General features: G+C 36.9%; 1 pseudogene; it reads left to right on the plus strand.

Moving 5' to 3' along the window:
* LOC103273570 overlaps window positions 1-16448 on the plus strand; it is a 25784-nt pseudogene that overhangs the window by 6952 nt on the left and 2384 nt on the right.

The following is a 16448-nucleotide window of genomic DNA, read 5'->3' on the forward strand; positions in this document are numbered from 1 at the left end:
CCAGTCTGGGCGACAGAGGAAGACTCCAACTCAAAAAAAAAAAAAAAAAAAGAAAAAGAAAAAGAAATTAACCCTTCAATTAAATTTGTGAAGCCAAAAGTTACTTTGAAAAAAACTAATAAAATTGATTTTTTAAAAAAATTCTGGCATGGTTTATCAAGGTAAAAAAGAAAAAAGACCCACAAAACTGTATTTGTACCAGGAGTGAAAACAAGGATATCATTAAAGACCCTATAGACATTATACAAATAAGGAGATATTGACACATTTATGCCCATTAATTTTAAAATTTAGATCAATATGACAAAGTCCTAGAAAAACACAACTTATCAATAAGGAAATAAAATTGGATTATCCCTATATCTATTTTTAAAGTTTCATTCATAATGTAAAAATTTCCCCCAAAGAACATCTCAGACTTAGACTGCCTCAACTATAATTTCTTCCAAATATTTGAGAAAAAAAAAAAAATTCACCAATTCACAAAAACTTTCCCCCAAAATAGAAAAAGTGAGTATTTTCCAACTTAAACAGTCATAAATTTGAAATAAAAATCTCATAAGGACATAAAAAAACATATGTTCTAACCTTAGGAACACAAGAAACATTTTGAAATCCTGTAAAAAATAAGGAAATTGAACATAGTTTTTAATTCATTAATTTATTTATTTATTTCGAGTTGGAGTCTCACTCTGTTACCCAGGCTGGAGTGCAGTGGCACGCTCACAGCCACCGCAGCCTCAACCTGCTAGGCTCAGGAAATCTTTCCACCTCAGCCTTCCAAGTAGCTGGAACTACAGGCAGGCACCACCATGCCCAGCTAATTTTTTGATTTATTGTAGAGATGAGGTCTCGCCATGTTGCCCAGAATGGTCTCGAACTCGTGGGCTCAGGCAATCCTCTCGCCTCCACTTCCCAAGTGCTGAGATTATAGGCATGAGCCACTGCACCCAGCGAAAAATATTTTTTAAATATTCCATTAGCACAAAATAGACATGAGGAGGAATTAAAACAAAAAGAACTAGTAATAAGCTGGTAGGCCTAACTCCAAAATATCAAGAATTACTTTAAATGTAAATGGACTAAACATTGTAACTATAGAGCATAAATTTAGACTATATAAAAAGCAAGACATAATTATATATTGTCTACACAAGCCACATTTTAAATATCACTATTCCAACTAGTTAAATGCAAAGGGGGGCAGGGATAAGCATAAGAAAAATCTGAAATGGAGTTATTAATATAATACAAAATTCAAGAACAAAAAAGTATTTTAGAGGTAAAAAAAAAGGACATTTTATAACTATAGTAGGGTAGCTTCATCAGTAAGGCATAACATGCATGCAGCTAATACCAGAGCTTCAAATACACGAAATAAAAATTGATAAAACTAGAGAGAGAAATAGACAAACTTTCAACTAAGAGATATTAGCCCCCCTCCTTAAAAGAGCAATGACCAGAAGATCTGAACAGCAGCCCACTTGCCAATTTCAATCACATAGACATTTATTCAAAGAAAATGAAAGCGCAAGTCCACCAAACAGTTCCACAATAGTATTCAAATATACTTTATTCATAAGATCCAAGGCAGAAGACAATGCCAATGTCCATCAATAGGAAAATGGATACCAAATTGTAGTATACTCATACTATGAAATAAAAATTGCATATTAGCAATAAAAATGAATGAGCTAGAAATGCATACAATAACATAAATGAAACTTCAAAATATGTTGAACAAAAGAGGACTGAAACAGAAGAATTCATACTGTATGATTCCATTTATATAAAATGAAAGAACAGGCAAAATAATCTGTGGTAACAGAAATCAGAACAGTAATTTCCAATGGCTGGCAGGTACAGTGTAAGAGGAAATTTTGGTGGTTAGTAGAAATGCTTTACATCTTTATTTAAGTGATGATTACATAAGTGTATACATTTATCAAGACCTAGTAAATTTTACACAGAAAGTCTGTGCATTACACTGCATGTAAATTTTACTTCAATAAAAGAATTTTAAAATTAAAAATGAAATCCTGTCTTAGTCTGTTTGTGTCACTATAAAGGAATATCTGAGGCTGGGTAATTTACAAAGAAAAGAGGTTAATTTGACTCACAAACTACAGAGTATACAAGAAGCATGGAACCAGCATCTGCTTCTGGTGAGGGTCTCAGACTGTTTCCACTCATGACCAAAGGGGAAAGGAATATATAGAGATCACATGGTGAGAGAAGAAGCAAAGGGGAAGAGATGCCAGACTCTTTTTAACAATCAGATCTCACAGATAATTCATTCATTACCATGAGAATAGCATCAAGTCATTCATGAGGGATCTGCCCCCATGACCTAAACACCTCCCACAAGGTTCCACCTCCAACACTGGAGAACTCATTTCAAAATGAGATTTAGAGGGGAGAAACATCCAAACTATAGCAATTTTTTTATTTTTTATTTCTTGAGTTGGAGTCTCACTCCATCGCCCAGGCTGGAGTGCAGTGACACACTCAGGGCCACCCCAGCGTTGACCTGCTGGGCTCCAGCGATCCTTCCACCTCAGCCTTCTGGGGTTTTTTGTTTTGTTTTGTTTTGTTTTGAGTTGAGATCTCATTCCGTCACCTAGGCTGGGGTGCAGTGGCACAATCGTGGCTCAATCACAGCCTCCAACTCCTGGGCTCAAGCAATTCTCCCACTTAGCCTTCCAAAGTGCTGGGATAACACATGTGAACCACCACAACTAGTCTCAAATGTGTTTTTAATGTAGTTTTGAGAATAGACCAGAATATATTTTTGTACAAATCTAAGAAAGATAATATTAATATTTGTAGAAGCAGCATTTTGCATATTAAGCATTTGAACTGAGCAAGATACAAATTTACCATATTTTGAGGAGGTAACAATTTGTACACTTTTGTATACATCTGCCATATTTGTTTCATTATCATACCCTATTTTGTACTTAGTTTCTTAGCCTCCACTAGCCTGTGAGAGTTTCTCAGTCTTTCCTTGAATTTAATGTTTTTAGTGACCTCAGGGTTGGCATCAAGTATTTTAAGGATGTCTGTCGATTTGGGTTTGTCTGATATTTTTCTCATAGTCAAACTGAGATTATGGGTTTGGGGGAAGAACATCACACAGGTGAAGTATCTTTTTTATCACATCATATCAAAGAATACATGGTGTCAACAAGACTTATCATTGATAATGTTAACCTTGATCACCTGGCCAAGATAGTGTTTGCCACTATGAAGCTACTTTATATTTCTCCCTCTCTGTACTCAATTCTTAGGAAGCAAATAAACCTCTGTGCACAACCCCCAAACGAGGAGGATGGGGGAGACATTAAGCTCCACCTTGTGGAGAGGAGATCAACTACATAAATTATTTTGAATTCTTCTCTAGGGAAGATTTGTTTCTACTCCCGCATTTATTTATTCAATCGTGTATTTATATAAATATGTACTCATGGATATATATTACATACTTTGTATTATAATTCAATATTGCATCTGATCTGTTTTCTGTCACTATAGTTTTGTCTTTGTGAGAGTGTCATATAAATGGAATCACAGAGTATGAAGCCTTTTGAGACTGGTTTCTTTAACTTGGCTTAATGCCTTTGAGAGTCATCCAAGTTGATGCATGTATATAGTCCATTCTTTTTTATTTCTGAGTCATTTTCCATTGAATGTACATATTTGCTTACCCATTCACTGTATAGGGCTGCCCTAAATATTCATGCACTGGTTTTTGTGTGAACTTACGTTTTCATCTCTCTAGGGAAAATACCCAGAAGTATGAGTTGCTAGGAAATATGGCAAATGTTTAATTTTATAAACTGCCAAGCTGCTTTCCAGAAGGACTGCACTATCTTGTATTCTTTTCTTTCTTTTTTTCTTTTTTGAGTCGAAGTTTCACGCCGTCGCCCAGGCTGGAGTGCAGTGGCATGCTCTCGGCCACCGCAGCCTCAACTTGCTGGGCTCAGGTGATCCTTCCACCTCAGCCTTCCAAGTAGCCGGAACTAAAGGCACACACGACCATGCCCAGCTAATTTTTCTTGATTCATTGTAGAGATGAGGTCTTGCCAGGTTGCCCAGGCTGGTCTCAAACCTGTGAGATGAGGCAATCCTCTCACCTCAGCCTCCCAAAGTGCTGGGATTATAGGCATGAGACACCGCACCCGGCCCCAAACACTCTCTTTAGTGGCATGTCTGTCAAATCTTTTGCTCATTTTTTTTTTTTTTTTTGAGAGAAGAAAAGATTTATTTAAGAAAAGTTCACCCCCCACAGACAGGGAGTGAGCCTACACTGTAGGTGAGTGTGGACCTTTTGCTCATTTTTAATAGGTTGCCTATTTTCTTACTGTTGGGCTCTTGGAGTTGTTTATAAATTCTGGAACTAAATCCTGTGTCGGATATGTGATTTGCAAGCATTATCTCAGTCCATGGCTTCTTTTTTATTCCCTTAGCAGTGTCTTTTCCAAAACAGAAGTTTTAAGTGTAAAAGTTTTAAATTATCAATTTGTTCCTTTTTTTAAAAAAATGAGATATCACCTACCATAAAATTCACTATTTTATTTATTTGTTTGCTTGTTTGTTTGTTTGTTTGTTTTATTTGGAGTCTCACTCTTGTTGCCCAGGCTGGAGTGCGGTGGCACGCTCACGGCCACTGCAGCCTCGACCTGCTGGGCTCAGGCGATCCTTCTGCCTCAGCCTTCCAAGTAGCTGGAACTACAGGCGCACACCACCACACCTGGCTAACTTTTGTGATTTATTGTAGAGACCTGGTCTCACCAAGTTTCCCAGGCTGGTCTTGAACCCCCCGGGCTCAGGTTATCCTGTCACCTTGGCCTCCCAAAGTTCTGGGATTATAGGCTAAGCCACCGCACCTAGCCAAAATTCACTATTTTAAAGTGGACAATTCGGTGGTTTTTAGTATATTCACAAAATGTGCAACTATCATTACTCTCTAATTTCAGAACATTTTCATTGCCCTCAAAAGAAACCTTACATCTATTAGCAGTTGTTCTCCATCTCCCACTCCCTTCCCAACAAACCAGGCCCCGGAGACACTAACCTACTCTCTACCTCTATGTGAGATGGTACAGGGCCCCCCTTTATAAGGGCCCAAGGACCTCCAAGCATGAATATAAAGGAAAATCCTGAGTTTGTTCAAAGGAAGTTCCAGGCACCTAGCTATCCTCAGAAGTAAATAAGTAAAACTTATTAAACGAGAAGGTATTAGTAGCCTAAAACAATAGCCAAGAGTTAGCTTTCTCTATAGAAACTAAACATAACATCGTAACATATGTCCCTGAGTTATCCTTCATAAACTTAGATGGCATGTAGACCTCAGATGAGGGGGAACTGAAGTCTGAACTTTAACATCATCCTTCATTCCAAGTTTCCTCCTGAGGACCTTGGAGAAAGTCATAACCCCAGCTAGTTAACTTCTTTTTTTCTGCTGACCTCAAATTTTACTTAAAGCCTCTCTTCCTTAACCAACTGCAAAATCAGAAAATCTTTAAATCCATCCACAACCTATAACCCACCACTTCAAAATATCCTGCCCTTCTAGGCCTAAACCAATGTGTAACTGTTATGTATTGATTTATGATTTTGCCTGTAGCTTCTGCTTTCCTGAAATTTACCCCTGCTTTTAAAAACCCTTGCCATTATGAGGCAAGGCAGAGATAGGATCTGACCTCCCTCACATACTTTTGACACAGAGACCCACTAATATCTGTCCATATTGTCACAGCTCCTAGAGAAGGGCATGACAAAGGTTTTAGTGCTCCTGTACATTTCTGAACAATATTTCTGAGAGCTAGTAAAAGGCACACTTCCCCTTATCTCCTATGCATTCCCAGTAATTAGCTTCAGGGGATCCTTGATTCCTTGTAGTAACGCCCAATCAACTGAAAAAGATCAAATTCCCATTTCCTCCCTTTTTCTAAGTAGTCATAAGTTTTGTGACTTGTATAACTTTTGTAATCATAAGTTTTGTGATTTGTATAACTTTTGCATAATGCATGATGTCTTAAGTCTTGTAAAATCCCTTTACTCTATGGCAACCTTGATTAATACTTCTGCCAGCCTTACTGATAAAAGTTATAAGATACCAGCCGGGCTCGGTGGCTCAGCCTGTAATCTCGCGCCTTTGGGAGGCTGAAGTGAGTGGATTGCCTGAGCCCGCGGGTTCGAGACCCACCTGGGCAAATTGGCGAGACCTCATCTCTACAATAAATCAAAAAAAATTAGCCGGGCATGGTAGCATGTGCCAGCTACTCGGAAGGCTGAGGCAGAAGGATCACCGGAGCCCAGCAGGTCAAGGCCGCGGTGGCCGGTAGCGGCCACTGCACTCCAGTCTGGGTGATAGAGTGAGACTCCAACTCAAAAAAAAAAAAAGCTATAGGATACCTCCGATACCTGGCACCAGGAAGTCTGGACTGAAAAATGTCACTATTGATAAATGTGGCTAAAATTCAGGTTCTATTCAATGCTCTGTTGGTCACATGGGTACTAACGATTCTGGACTTATAAAAGTGAACTGTAAAGGCCTGGAGAGTGAGCAGAGTCATTTTAAAAAGACCTCGAGTCTGGCTCTGCTCCCTGGATTTGAACTTAGAATAAACTTCTTTCTACCTGTTCCCTGCCCCCTTTGGTTTATTGGGATCCAGGGGAGTAGCTGAGTATTACTCGGACCGTAACACTTTAACCACCAGATTTTGCAACAGCTGGAACCATCCTACAGAACACAATCTTGAAAAAAAAAACTATTAATAAGACACAGAACAGCTAACATAGCTTAGATATAGATAGATGAGTTTCTTTCAGACAGATACAGCTTAGATAGTTAGGAAATCAGATGGTCAGACATCTGGGCACCATTTTATCAGGACATAACTCTCTTGAACAATATCTATACTGACCAGACACTCCAGACCTACCTTGGAATGGGGGCAACTGACACAGCCAACCACAAAGACCATAAACAAAGACAATAGGGAGTTGCTGGAAATACTGAGACATGACACCCTAAGAGGAAACTTAAACAGTAATTTTTCCTGTTGTCTCAAATGTTCCTGGTAACACAAGGAAATTTAGGAGTAAAACAATAAGAATTGAAACTTGCAATCAACAGCTTATTATAACTCACATAGCCCACAGATCTTAACTTAGAAAACAAGTTATTTAATCATCATTTTAAACAATATATAAAGCTTTCTACTAACAACAAGCCTGTATTCTTTCCCTTAAGGCACGTGTGTTCTCCCTTAAACACAACACCCTTTTTCTCTAATAAACTATATAAAACTCTCTCTATGACGCACTCTGAAGTTATTTTCTGTAACAAATCTAAGGACTCACAGAACAACTACACCCCGCACCACCCAATGTCATCTCAGGTGTCTAACACGGGCCAGAGAGACTCATGACTGGCTGTCATCACCCCATGGATTAGTGAGCACGGCCACAGGCTCTGCTTTCACCTTTACTTCTCCTTCGTTTCAGGGCCATCTATGGACTCTTCCCACTGTTGCTGTGTCCCTGCTCCTTCCAGTCAGGTTACTGGCTCTACCTGACTGGAGGCCAGTGGAGGTGGGAATAGGCCAGATCCCCATTCTGTGTATCATTGAGACATGAGTGATCCTTCCAGATGGGAAGCACAGAGGGTATGGAAGACGCTAAAACATCATCCCAAGTAGCTACCCAAAGGCCCATTTCATACTTCATTCCTTCTTTATACTTCTCTCATATCAATGGGAAAGCAAGATTTTTTTTTAACATCTGGGGAATTACATTACCCTTATTTCTAGACTCTGACAACCAGGTTATCCAGTAAAAAGTTTGTCCCTCAAGTTGTATATATTGTTCAGGGGAAATTAAAATTAAGAATGTGCCCCTGTCAAAGATTTGGATATCTCTCAAGCTTTTATTTAAGGAAAACTCTGGACATATATGGGGGTTCTTCGGGATCATGCTGCACTTAGTTGTTCAGACCCAAAGAGGCACTAGGAGATCATGGAATAAAAAAGATAGCCTTTATAGATAGCCTTCAATGCCACTGAGCTGCTTCTTCAACTAAAATACCACTTCCTTAGAGCAAAGAACTGTCCTTGTTTTTTTAACCTGCCTAACCAGAAAATTTGGGAACTAAAAAGTTACAGAAATCTACGTTTATGTTCGTACTCAAGCCCTACATCCTACAACTTAGAAATTTACTCTTTTTTTAACCCTTCTGTTAGAAGACACCACTGTTTACTATATACCATTTACTGAGAGGTTTTTTTGGAAAAGGAGATCCAGTCACCTTATTACACCTGGCTAACTTCTTCTGCCAAACAAATAAAGTTCTAGATTCTGAGTGCCACCTGTCCAGTGTGATGGGGGGGGGGGGGGATTGGTCACTCCCAATTGATTACCCAGACCTTTCAATCCCTTCCCAAAAACACCATGCCAACCTCTCTTTTGTGTCCTCCAGCACCTTCTGACATACAGTTCAGTGACCTATAGTAGGTTCTCCACAACCCTGCCTGCTAATTGGTGGAGATGGGTAGGAATAGACCATTTAACAAAGTTTAATTCTCCTAGATTTCTTAAATATCTTTAATTAAATGATTTAAATGACTACAGAGATCACCCATCTGTCTAACAGTTTAGTCACTCCCAAGTTTATACATTAGACAATTTCAAATGACTCTGTTGGAAAGCCTCCAGTGGGACTGCATTAATGTGAGGACAAAGCATAAGAAAGAACCACCAAGGGGTTTTTAGTTCATGGTGTCAAACTACAAGGCATTCACAGGAAAGCCCTTCAAAGATCCTCAAGAGGTCCAAGGATACTCAGCCCAGGGGACCATCAGAGACCCAGGGATGACTGACATAACTGATTATGGTCCTTTTTCGTTTTTGTTTTTGTTTTGTTTTGTTTTTTGAGGAAACGAGTAGGAACACAGATAATCGTCTATACTGTCAGATGCTCCATTAGGTCAAATTTTAAAGAATTAGGAAAATTTCAAATTAGATGGTTTAAAACAAAAATGTTCATATGTATTGTAATGAGGCCTGGCCTTGATATGAACTGGCACAGAGGGCAGAGGGTTTTGGGAAGGCTGGAGGAGCAGCCCAGGCTCAGAGCTAGGTATTTCGCACTTCTCCTCGGGTGGTCCTAAAAAGTTTCTGAGTCTGGGATGTCTTGCTTTAGGTTAATAGTCACTGGTTTATTCTGAGCTGGTTTTCACTTCCTAGGAAATTGTTTGAGATTCATAAATTTGATTCTGAGATTCACCCTGAGGATCCATTGCCTTTTCTGCTACCCACCTCACAGGAAAAAAAGAAAAAATGGGAAATAAATTCTCTAAAAGAGAGGGAAGGCTAGGAAAACAGCTCCCTTTGGGTAACCCAGAGGGTTTTAGGTTTGAGAGAAGTTCAAAGACATGTCAAGTTTTCTGAAACTACCGCTGGTTAGATATTAGGATTTGTTTTCATGCACATTTTAAAACTGATGGACAAATTACAGCAAGGAAAATTCAGAACTCAAATGGTTAATCTACAAATATAGGATTAAATAAAGTCTTCTAACTATTTCTCTCTTTTCTGCATGATTTGAATCTGCAGGCTATGAAGTTACTGGTGTTGAAATAAAACTCACTATTTCAAGGTTACTTGGAGACTTTGTTTTCCTTATACAGTTCAGTCAGTTCTAACTAAATTAGAAACATTAAAAATCCATTTAAAACTGAAAAAGAAAAAGAGATCAAAGAAGTTTTAAAAACTAAACTATTTTATTCAAATTTGTCCACAGACTTTATTAAATTTTTGTTTAAGCCGGGCTCAGTGGCTCAGCCTGTAATCCCGCGCCTTTGGGAGGCTGAGGTGAGTGGATTGCCCGAGCCTGCGGGTTCGAGACCCGCCTGGGCAGCGAGACCTCATCTCTACAAAAAATCAAAAAATCAGTCGGGCGTGGTAGCGCATGCCTGTAGTTCCAGCTACTCGGAAGGCTGAGGCAGAAGGATGGCCGGAGCCCAGCAGGTGAGGCTGCAGTGGCCGGGAGCGCCCACTGAACTCCAGTCTGGGCGACAGAGTGAGACTCCAACTTAAAAAAGAAAAAAAAAAAAAGTTTTTGTTTATATGTGTGTATGTATATTTAAATATGTTTATATACATGTACATGATATGTGTTGCATCTAGCATACTACCAATTGGTTTATAAATAAATGGATATTCATAAATTAAATAAATCGATCTAAATACTTTCCAAGTTAATGTAACCTTAATGATCTTTGGTAAATAAAAATGGTTTTAAAATTATTAATAAAATAGATGTGTCTTTGAAATACATTTTTATCTGGGGCTACTAATTAGATAAATTTTATGTTTGCCTCTACTAGATATTTTAAGGTGCCTTAATACAAAGGTTATGAGACTATGAACCGAGTCAAAAACAGAGTAATCTTTACACATATGATATTTTTTGACAAGTAAAACTGATTTAAGATTGCTGATTCGATAAAAATAGCTAAATCTTCAGAGTTATAGGTAAAATGCTCAGATATATAACTTTAAGGTTCTTTCTTAGGTGAATGACTGATATTCATGGGCTATAAAAATGATTAACAAGAAACTAACTTAAAATAATGGCTAATTTTATCTAATATCAAATATAAGATTACTAAGAGTAAGAATTCTAGTTAATATATAATTCTGGAAAAAAAGTATGTCAAAAATATATGCTTTTACTGAAAAAATATATCATAACAATCTATTTATTAAATTATAAAAAGACATAGAATTGCATTATTACTTAGGAAAAAAAGAATATTTTTGCCTAATTCAGAGGTTATTTAAAGGTTGATTCAAATTACAGAGTTGAAAAAGTTATTTATGAAAAAAAGTAGAGAGAAACCAGTAAGCAGAAGAGAGAAATGGGAAGAACGTTAGTGGTGTGAAAATAATATACTTTAGTAAAGAAGGTTATAAAAAAAAGAGAATCATTTTAACAGACAAAAGATTTATATGATCTGAAGAAAAGCCAGAGTATAAAAAAGATAATAATTTTATATGAAAAAGGATTCTATATGATAAATGTTTATCCTAAAGTAATATGACATTTAAGAAAAAGGGAAGTATCAAACAAAATGAAAGTCCAACCATGTCATAGTCTGTGTAAGTTGTGATAAGGTATGTGATTAAGTTGTCTATAATTAAAAGAGAATTATTTATAATAGTCTTTCTAAATATTGTTCCTCTATGTTAAAATAGGTTTTCTTAAGATATTGACTTGCTCTTAATAAAATTATAAGAGATTTTGATTTTTAATTCTATGATCTGTTTCTTTTTCAAAAAGTTTTTCCAATTATTGTAATACTATAAGAAAGGGATTGGCAGTAATGGGAAGCTACTGGGGGCAGGGGTACACCTCATCAGCAAGGGTACCTGCATAATGAACATTTGTATACCTAACCCTGAAGTGTACCCCACATATTTAAAATAAAGTTTTTTTAAATGTTTCATTTAGAAGTTCAGTGTTTACTATATTCAACTTCTTCTCCCTTTGAGAAGGTCTGAGATGATAACTCTCTCATTCAACTTTTTTTATCAGCTCTTATATCTTTTTGTTCTCCTGCCAGTTCTAACTGTAGCTGTGAACTAATGTTAAAATATTTTATTTTGAAGGACTAGATAAACAATGTTTTCCTCCAATATAAATTAATACTGTACTCTTGGCCTTTCTTAATATGTTTAAATTTTTCAATGTAGTCAATAAACTTATGATGTTCCTAATAGTCATGCATTCCCCTACTTAGTATTGATGCATTGGTTCTTCTACAGTATGATGTTCACACATGACCCTAGATAGATGAATCTTCCTGTGTCTGAGTCAAATATCTTTTTTCAACAGGTTTGACTTCTAGGTTATTCAAATGGATTTCCCATAAAGAGAAATAATAATACTACAGAGGGTTTTTCTTTTCCTTTTTGGTTACTGGTCTAAAAAACAAAGATTTTGTGTTTCATCAAAATAATTCCTATGTTGTCTTTGTTAGATTTTTGAATACTTAGAAAAATTGAGCTTTAAAAAAATTAAAGTTCTTGCATCTATGTAACTTTTGATATACTTTTAAAGTTTTAATTGCCATCCTGATTAAATAAGTAACTATTATTTTATAATAATTCATGATTTTACTTTAATAAAATGTTCTAAGCCTTTCACATCTTTAATAAATGTTCGATTAACTAACCATTATTCTGTTAAATTACAGGGTTTGGTTCCTGGGACCAAAAAAAGACAGTAGTGAGTCTTGCTAAATCACACCTGTCTCGCCTCATCTTCAGGCCCAGAAAAAGGTGATAATCAAAATAAACTACCTTAATGAAACACAGGACAAAAAAAATAAAATTATTCAATCTCTCTATGCCCAGGAGCTATCACAGAAGAGGTGAAATTATAAGGATTGATTTTAAGAGATAAAATTAATTCAGTGTTGTCTACAAATTAAACATTAATATAAAAAACAAACCTATACGAGGTCAACATTTAAACCCCTGTGTCAGAATAACAGGACTTCCTTAGAGCATTGGTCTGGTCTATAATAAAAAATTACAAAGGTAGCCGGGTATGGTGAATCAGTCTGTAATCCCAGCATTTTGGGAGGTTGAGGCGAGAAGACTGGGCAACTTGGTGAGACTTCATCTCTACAATAAATAACAAAAATTAGCCGGGCATGGTGGCATGCATCTGTAGTTCCAGCTACTTGGAAGGCTAAGGTGGAAGGATCACCTAAGCCCAGCAGGTCAAAGCTGCGGTGGCCATGAACGTGCCATCACATTCTAGCCTGGGTGATAAGAGTGAGACTCCAACTCAAAAAAAAAAATTACAAAGGTTATAATAAGTTTATAAATATCTTACCTGTGCTCAAATTGATTAAACTTAATAGAGCTATTTATAAGATTTTATTAAAGTTTACTTTAATGTTAATAGAACCCCAATACAAAGATAAAATGTGGCTTTCTCTTTTGAACAAGGTTTTCTTATAATTTCAGGAGATAACAAAAAGATCTTTACTTTTTGAGTAAGCTGGGGGGAGGGGTGGGAATAGAGGAGTGAGACAGATTCAGTTGCCCTTACACTGTCTTTCTTAGTTCTTATTATTTAGGAAAATGAATTTCCTCTATCAAAGGTTTTTACTTTTCAAAATCTTTAAATTATCCTTTTGGCTAAATTAATGACTTAATTTCTAATCATCTGTGATCCTGTGTTACAATAACAAACGTTTTAAATCTTTGATATTTGACAGATTTTTGTAAATCAAAATTTAAGGTTCTAAATTCAGTCTCTTTGACCTCACTAATTTTAGATATTAGGTTTCCCTGAAGACCAAGAGAAACAGTGGCTGATTTGATACGTATCCTTATTTGATACATAAAGGAAACATTGTCAAGTATGAAAAGAAGTTTAATTTTCTTTGGGTTATACGTATGTGTGTTACTGGTAAGTGTTCCAAAATTATATGACATTCCTATAATTCTAATATGGCTCAATATGTTAGCAGTAGTAATAATTATTATGATAAAGTGTTATATGCCACAAAAGAACCAAATTTTCTTAATTGTGCCTTTAACAATGACTATCTTAAGACTTTTGTTATTCACAATTATTATCTTACTTTAATCCCTTTCAGAAAAAAACAATTTATATAGCACTTTACCAAATACTTTTAACTAACTCTTGTGCTACCAAATTAAAGAGAGTCGTGCCTTGGATTCACATCTCACAAACTAAAATGAGCCCCTGACCACACCCAGACTTCCAAACCAGCCACTGACACCTGGCTGTGATTTAAGAAAACACCTGAGATCTAGCCAGTTTCCAGAACAACAACTAAGACAGGCATCCTCCAGGGACATCAGACCAGTCCAGTCCTTGCGAACCCTGAAATAACTCTCATCTTTACACCATCACTATGTTATCATTCCATGTCTCATAAAAACTACGTCAGACACAAGAAAAGGAAAATGACAAAATCAAGGGCCCAGGTCATAATAGCTCACAATTTCAATCTAATCCAAGGTGTTTTTTCAGACTGAACTCTAGGTCTGACTCCTTCTCACCCTTAAACAATTGGCTATAATATCAGGTGAAACCAAGTCCTCCCCCGTAATCCAACATCACTGATGTAGAAACTATTGTCACCAAATAGACAATTCTAGGAATATGCCTGCTAGCACTGTGGGACCTCGCCAGATAAACAAAATAGACAACCCTTAGGAATAAGCCTTCCTGACAACATGAGATCTCTTACTGTTTATTAGTTATTTTATTCATTCTAAAGAGGGATATTTGACCAATAAAGGGAACTGAGGACTAAATTTGCCCTCTTTTTTTTCTCTTATCCAAATATCTAACAAAGAGACTTGGGGGTCATGCCTGATAAGGACTCTCCAGAAGCAGTTTTATTACTCTATATATTAAAATTTGTTTTGCAGCCTGACTCTGACATAATATCATACAATAAATAAAGAAGAAAATAAAAATATTTTACAGTCCTACATGGTCTCTTAGAGACTCCCAGCTCCAAGAAACTTATAAGACCTCTTTAAAGTCAGCCACGTGTAAAACTTCATCTACATAGCAACAAACCTGGAGTTTTTTGCCCCCTTATCTCTTAACACCATGGACAGAAATTATGTACCATGAAATTACTTTAAAAACTTTATCTAAATCGATTAATTTCTATTGCCTGCTATTTTTAAGTTTTTATTATTTTCTACAATTTAAACTACATTCTGAATTATTTCCTGGATACAAACATTCAGACTAACATCTTCAAATTTTTCTTCAGATTTTCTGATTTGGAATTAATAAAAATTAAAACAATACTTTTTTTTTGAGTTGGAGTCTCACTCCGACGCCCAGGTTGGAGTGCAGTGGCACACTCACGGCCACCTCAGTGTCGACCTACTGAGCTCTGGCGAGCCTTCCGCCTCAGTGTTCCAAGTAGCCAGAACAAAAGGTGCGCACTACCATGGCCAGCTAATTTTTTATTTTATTGTAGAGACAAGGTCTCACCAAGTTCTCCAGGCTGGTCTCGAACTCGCAGGCTCAGGAAATCCACTCGCCTCAGCCTCCCAAAGTGCTGGGATTACAGGCTGAGCCACCAAGCCCTGCTGAAAACGATACTTTTCTTAAAGCTTTATAAACTAAAACAACCTCCAACCTGCCTACTGGTATAAAGACTTCACAAAAAGTTCACTTGAATGTCTGGTTCAAACTTCAGTCCAAAACAATCTGTCAGATTGTCACTATAATCTGAGGATACACCAGAGATTCTAAAAGCTAGTTTATAAATTACTCCAGATATCAACCTTTGTTTTTCTTTTGTCTCCATAAAAAAATCTCTTATTAAAGATGTTTTTTTACACCATCTATAAAAATCCAGCCCACCTATAATATCACCTTCGAAAATGAGACACGACTGTTTAAATGGGACTGGCACAAGTAGGATACTATTCTTTGTTCTCATTTACTACTCAACTTTTGACTCAGTTTTTCTCTTTCACAGTCACCAACTTAGCTGTTCATACGTGAAACTCCTAGGGACTTCTTATACTTATGTAAATGCTACTAGGCAAGTTGAAGAAAATTTACAATAAGACTATGTGGCTCTGTGGTTATGGAAAAGGAACCCATCCCACAGAATCTATTTGAGACACCAGTAAGAGCTCTCTGCCTTCCTGTACTTGAGTTATTTCTTCTTTTATTAGACCTACTGTGATGCTATATCACTGTTGATTTTCAGTCCATGTCTCTTTAACTGCCTGGTTAAATTTGTTTCTCCCAGAATCAAACAACTTCATGTCCATATATGATCATACAAAGATTCCAACCAGTGCCTACCATTGATGCCATCATTGAGACCAATCTGGATGTGTTAGATTAGAAAAAGATTTTTGACCCTTGGCTGGGAGGGCCTCTGTCCCTAGTCAGCTTTGAAGAAGTGATAGAAGATAGACTTACCTCCTTCAGCATTCCATTTGATTATAGAATCGAAATATTGTGAGGGAAAATTAAGACGTCAGCTAACATAGCTTAGATATAAATAGATGAGGTTTCTTTTTTTTTTTTTTTTTTTTTTTTGAGTTGGAGTCTCACTCTGTTGCCTAGGCTCACAGCCACCGCAACCTCAACCTGCTGAGCTCAGGAGATCCTTCTGCCTCAACCTTCCGAGTAGATGGAACTACAAGCGCACGCCACCATACCTGGCTAATTTTTCTATTTATTGTGGAGATGAGGTCTCACCAAGTTGCCCAGGCTGGTCTCAAACCCATGGGCTCAGGCAGTCCTCTCACCTCAGCCTCCCAACATGCTGAGATTATAGGTGTGAGCCACCATGCCAGGCCAATAGATGAATTTTTCTGTTTTTTTTTTTTTTTTTTGAGTTGGA

This window comes from Carlito syrichta, unplaced genomic scaffold, assembly GCF_000164805.1.
Source record: "Carlito syrichta isolate Samal-C Ts95f unplaced genomic scaffold, Tarsius_syrichta-2.0.1 Scaffold314091, whole genome shotgun sequence".
Lineage (NCBI taxonomy): Eukaryota > Metazoa > Chordata > Mammalia > Primates > Tarsiidae > Carlito > Carlito syrichta.